A 6501-nucleotide genomic window follows, 5' to 3' on the forward strand; every position below is an offset into this window, starting at 1 on the left:
TCAATTTTTGTATTACGCATCTAGGCCTGTTCCCAGCCTGTCAGTAATAGCGTTCTCAGCCTGTAGTGCCGTACAATCAGCTCTCACCGTGAAACTGCCCTCTAACATTTCCTAGCCTACTGCGAACGACTTCAGTTATACCGTTCTGTGTCTGCAGTGCATTAGACAGCGGTCTCACCGCTAAACAGTACTGTAATATTACCAGGGCCACTGCAAAGTATTTCAGCTCAGCCGCTGTGCAGAGCGTCTCACAATACCCTTTCCTTGGTGGGGTTGAGATCGCCGCAGTTACCAGCACTATCCACTGGCTTTACAGTCTTCTCCCACTCCACACAGCCTCTCTTATCTACAAGTCTCTGCGAGCGGTAAATTACCCCTAGGTATCAGCGCAAGACAGCGGGTTACAGCATAGAGCCTCCGCTATCTACAAGTCTCTGTGAGCGGTAAATTAGCCCTAGGTATCAGCGCAAGACACAAGTCACAGCATAGAGCCTCCGCTATCTACAAGTCTCTGCGAGCGGTGAATTAAGCCACAGTTGTCAGTGCTGTACAGTGGGGTAATTTATTTTGCCCCTGCTCTATTCTTAATTCGCCATGATGAGGAGTAGGGGTAAGGGTCGAGGACGCGGACGTCCAAGTGAGGGTGTGGGCACAGGGCGAGTTCCTGGTCCAGGTGAATCACAGCCAGCTGCTGCGGGATTAGGAGAGAGGCAAGTTTCTGGGGTCACCAGCTTCATACCCCAATTTATGGGTCCGTGTGGCAGACCTTTATTACAAGCAGAGCAGTATGAGCAGGTCCTGTCGTGGATGGCAGAAAACGCGTCCAGCAATGTATCGGCCACCCAGTCTTCTACGCAGTTCACTACTCCCGGCCTAGGGACTGCAAGTCTGAATCCTCTGGCTGCTGCTCCTTCCACCCAGCCTCCTCACTCCGTGAAAATGACATATTCTGATGAGCAGGCAGACTCCCAGGAACTGTTCTTGGGTCCCTGCCATGAGTGGGAAAAGACGGTTCCTCTCTCACCTGAGGAGTTTGTCATGACCGATGCCCAACCCTTGGAAAGTTCCCGGGGTCCAGAAGTTGAGGCTGGGGACTTCCGGCAACTGTCTCAAGAGCTTTTTGTGGATGATGATGATGAGACACAGTTGTCTATCAGTGAGGTAGTAGTAAGGGCAGTAAGTCCGAGGGAGGAGTGCACAGAGGATTCGGAGGAAGAGCAGCTGGACGATGAGGTGACTAACCCCACCTGGTTTGCTAAGCCTACTGAGGACAGGTCTTCAGAGGGGGAGGCAAGTGCAGCAGCAGGACAGGTTGGAAGAGGCAGTGGGGTGCCCAGGGTTAGAGGCAGTGCCAGAGCGCAGAATCCCCCAACTGTTTCCCAAAGCACCCCCTCGCACCAAGCCTCCGTGCAGAGGGCTAGGTGTTCAAAGGTGTGGATATTTTTTAGTGAGAGCACGGATCACTGATGAACAGTGGTGTGCAACCTGTGTCGCACCAAGATCAGCCGGGGAGCCACCACTACCAGCCTCACCACCACCAGCATGCGCAGGCATATGATGGCCAAGCACCCCACAAGGTGGGACGAAGGCCATTCACTGCCTCCGGGTCACACCACTGCCTCTGCCCCTGTGCCCCAACCTGCCACACAGATCCAACCCCTCTCTCAGGACACAGGCACGATCGCCTCCCGGCCTGCACCCACACCCTCACCTCCGCTGTCCTCGGCCCCATCCAGCAATGTCTCTCAGCGCAGCGTTCAGCTGTCGCTAACACAAGCGTTGGAGCGAAAGCGCGAATACGCCGCCACCCACCCGCACACACAAGCTTTAAACATGCACATTGCCAAATTAATCAGCCTGGAGATGCTGCCGTACAGGCTTGTGGAAACTGAGGCTTTCAAAAACATGATGGCGGCCACGGTCCCGCGCTACTCGGTCCCCAGTCGCCACTATTTTTCCTGGTTTGCCGTCCCAGCCCTACACCAGCACGTCTCCCGCAGCATAAATCGTGCCCTCACCAACGCGGTTACTGGGAAGGTCCATTTAACCACGGACAGATGGACAAGTACTGGTGGGCAGGGCCACTATATCTCCCTGACAGCATTGGGTGAACTTGGTGGAGGCTGGGACCGAGTCAGAGCCTGGGACCGCTCACGTCCTACCCACACCCAGAATAGCGGGTCCTACCTTGGTGCTGGTATCTGCAGCGTTTTATGCCACCTCCTCCACACTCTCCCCCTCCTCCTCCATCTCTACCTCTCAATTAAGAAGTGTGAGCAGCACGTCGCCAGCAGTCGGTATCGCACGGAGCGGCAGCACAGCGGTGGGCAAGCATCAGCAAGCCGTGCTGAAACTAATCAGCTTAGGTGACGAGGCACACATCCCCCGAGCTGCTGCAGGGTCAAACAGAGCAGAGCGAACTCTGGCTTTTGCCGCTGAGCCTCCAACCGGGCATGGTCGTGTGTGACAACGGCCGTAACCTGGTGGCGGCTCTGCAGCTCGGCAGCCTCACACACGTGCCATGCCTGGCCCACGTCTTCAATCTGGTGGTTCTGCGGTTTCTGAAAAACTACCCACACTTGTCTGACCTACTCGGCAAGGTGCCCGCGCCTGTGCACATTTCCGCAAGTCCACCACGGACGCTGCCACCCTGAGGACCCTGCAACGTCGGTTTCAGCTGCCAGAGCACCGACTGCTGTGCGCCATGCCCACACGGTGGAATTCTACGCTGCACATGTTGGCCAGGCTGTACGAGCAGCGTAGAGCAATAGTGGAATACCAGCTGCAACATGGGCAGCGGAGTGGTAGTCAGCCTCCTCAATTCTTTACTGAGGAGTGGGCATGGATGGCAGATATCTGCCAGGTCCTCGGAAACTTTGAGGAGTCTACCCAGATGGTGAGCGGCGATGCAGCAATCATTAGCGTTACCATCCCGCTGCTTTGCCTGCAGAGAAGTTCACTGCAAACCATAAAGGCCGATGCTTTGCGGTTGGAACAAGAGACGGGGGATGACAGTATGTCGCTTGATAGCCAGACCACCCTCATGTCTATATCTCAGCGCGTTTTGGAGGAGGAGGAGGAGGGGGAGGAGAAGGGGGGAGAGACAGCTGGGCACACTGCAAAGGGTATCCATGCTGCTTGCCTCTCATCTGCTCAGCGTGTATGGGCTGTAGAGGAGGAGGTGGAGCAGGAGGAGGAGGATCCTGAAAGTCATCTTCCTAGTGAGAACAGCGATGTGTTGCGTACTGGTACCCTGGCATACATGGCTGATTTCATGTTAGGCTGCCTTTCCCGTGACCCTCGCGTTAGACGCATTCTGGCCAACACGGATTACTGGGTGTACACCCTTCTTGACCCACAGTATAAGGAGAACCTTTTCACTCTCATTCCCGAAGATGAAAGGGGTACGAGAGTGATGTAATACCACAGGGCCCTGGTGGAAAAAGTGATACTTAAGTTCCCATCTGACAGCGTTAGTGGCAGAAGACGCAGTTCAGAGGGCCAAGTAGCAGGGGAGGCGCAGGGATCAGGCAGCATGTCCAGCGCAGGCAGGGGAACACTCTCCAAGGCCTTTGCCAGCTTTATGGCTCCCCAGCAAGACTGTGTCACCACTCCCCACTCAAGGCTGAGTCAGAGGGAGCACTGTAAAAAGATGGTGAGGGAGTACATAGCCGATCGTACCACCGTCCTCCATGATGCCTCTGCTCCATATAACTATTGTGTGTCAAAGCTGGACACGTGGCACAAACTTGCGCTGTACGCCCTGGAGGTGCTGGCCTGCCCTGCCACTAGAGTTTTGTTAGAGAGGGTGTTTAGTGCAGCTGGGGGAATCATCACGGATAAGCATACCCACCTGTCAACTGCCAGTGCCAACATGCTTCCACGCATAAAGATGAACAAAGGCTCAATTTACCCAGACTTCTCTTCTCCACCAGCAGAAAGCAGCAGAACCTAATGATTCTTTTCGCTGCAACAGGAGAAAAATGCATCCTCTATCATCACAAAAAAGGGGGAATTAGCATTGTCAATCACTCTTGGATATTATTACTACTCCTCCTCTTACTCCTCCTCCTAAAACAGCATGTCATCAAGTTGAACTGCCAATTTTTCTGCGGCCCAAAAGGCTCTGCTTATAATTTTTTTACAATTTTTCAAAGTTTCTAAAGTATTGATACTTTAACAGAAACCAATTTTTTTTTCACAGGGCTGCCTCCAGGCTCTGTTACAAATTAAGCAACAGCGAGATGTATCTTTAAAAAATGTCTATGGGTTTCACCTGCCCTCTCGGTTGTGCAATTTTTCAGGGGTACACTTGTACTCTTGGTACACCAATTTTTCTGGTCCTCGCCTATACTGTTATCTAACTAATTTTTCCGTCCTTCGCCTACACTCATGGTACACCAATGTTTCAGGGGTTCGCCTACACTCTTAGTACAGGAATGTTACTGGGGTCTGCCTATACTTTTGCTACAGAAATGTTACTGGGGTCTGCCTATACTTTTGCTACAGAAATGTTACTGGGGTCTGCCTATACTTTTGCTACAGAAATGTTACTGGGGTCTGCCTATACTTTTGCTACAGAAATGTTACAGAGGTCCGCCTATGCAGTTTCAACTGAATGGTTTGAGGGGTTCACCTATACTCTTGCTACAGAAATGTTACTAGGGTCTGCCTATACTACTGCTACAGAAATGTTACTGTGGTCTGCCTATACTCTTGCTACGGAAATGTTACTGGGGTCTGCCTATACCATGGGTGCAGAAAGACTTCCCATAGAGGTGTTTTATCTGTCTGGCACAAATACACTGACTGACTAGAGTAGAAATGTGGGTTGAGGTCCTTGGCGGGGTGAAACTCTGCCATGTTTGGGCGCTCTGATTTCTTCTTGTGTAATACCATCTTTGTGCACCGACAGCATAGGCGAGCCCAAGGAACTCAAAGACTTCCCATTGCGGTGTTGAGCTATCTGACAACCTACACTGAATGAAGTGTGTGGGGACACATGGATTTCCCATTGCTATGTAACTCGCAGCACCTTGGGTCACACAAGGTGTAGGCTGGGACTGAGCCTGACCCTGGGCCCGCTCACGTGCTTCCCACACAGAGTATTGTTGCATTGTGGAGATGTGTAGAAGTGCTGGCACCTGAGTCCCCTTTATGCCCACGTTTGCGGCTCCTGACAATTTTGTGTCGGAGGTGCCACGGGATTGGAATGATGATCGTACGTCAATTTATCATCAATTCTCAACAGCATTGTGGGCTATCACCCACACTTTCAAAGAGGGTCGCTGCCTGGCCCTGCCAACCCTCTGCAGTGTGTGCCTCCGGTTCCTCCTCATCCAATACGCACTTATAAATAGACATGAGAGTAGCTGCTATGAAGCGAGTGTGTGGCATGAGGGCAGCTGAACGCTGCGCAGGGAAACTTTTGTGTGCGCTGTGGACGCAGGTTCGTGCAGGGGGTTGGACAGCAATGCCAGCATGTAACCCAGGAGTAGAGGCAGCGGTGTCACCCGCAGGCAGTGATTGTGCTTGGTTGGAGGTAGTGTGGTGCTTAGCTAAGATCTGCCTTGCTAATGAGGGTTTGTCCCAAGTAAATTGTTAGGAGGGTGATGCCAGACTCTTGCCCCCATTTTGGCTTAATAGTGGGACCTGGGAGCCTTAGATGCAGCCATGCATGCTGCCCCTGCCCTTCTCTATCCGTTTATGTGGTGTTTCCATGACTTTCTGATGTTTTCTGGTGTTTCACAAGTCATCAGCTATGCTGAGCATCGGTCCCATACAAAAATGCTTGAGTCCCCTATAGACTTCAATGGGGTTCATTACTCGAAACGAGCTCTCGAGCATTACGAAAAGTTTGACTCGAGCAACGAGCACCCGAGCATTTTGGTGCTCGCTCATCTCTAGTCGCCGCCCACTGTGCAAGCTTTTCTAGATCTTTTTGAATACTCTCTCTTCCCTAGTGTTAGCTATCCCTCCCAGCTTTGTGTCGTCGGCACATTTGATCAGTTTTCCACAATTCCCTCCTCCAGATCATTTATAACAATGTTGACCACCACTGGGCCTAGGACAGAGCCTTGTGGTCCCCACTTGATACATTCTTCCACTTGGATGTGCAGCCATTTATGACCACTGTTTGAGTACGATCACTCAGCCAGTTGTGAATCCCCCTAACAGTTGCCTTGTTAATCCCATATTTGGTCATTTTTTCAATAAGTATGGTATGAGATACTTTGTCAAATTCTTTACTAAAGTCAAGATATACTATAGCCACCGCATTTCCCTAATCAATGCAGTCGGTGATTCTGTCATAGAAGGAAATTAGATTAGTCTGGCATGACTTGTTTGTTACAAGCCCATGCTGGCTCTGGTTAATTACTCCAGTCTCATCCAAGTACTTGCATACATGCTGTTTAATAATCTGTTCAAAGATCTTTCCCGGTATAGAAGTCAGGCTCACAGGCCTGTAGTTTCCTGGATCCACCTTCTTCCCTTTTTTGA

The sequence above is a fragment of the Eleutherodactylus coqui genome, chromosome 9 (assembly GCF_035609145.1).
Source record: "Eleutherodactylus coqui strain aEleCoq1 chromosome 9, aEleCoq1.hap1, whole genome shotgun sequence".
NCBI classification, from domain to species: domain Eukaryota; kingdom Metazoa; phylum Chordata; class Amphibia; order Anura; family Eleutherodactylidae; genus Eleutherodactylus; species Eleutherodactylus coqui.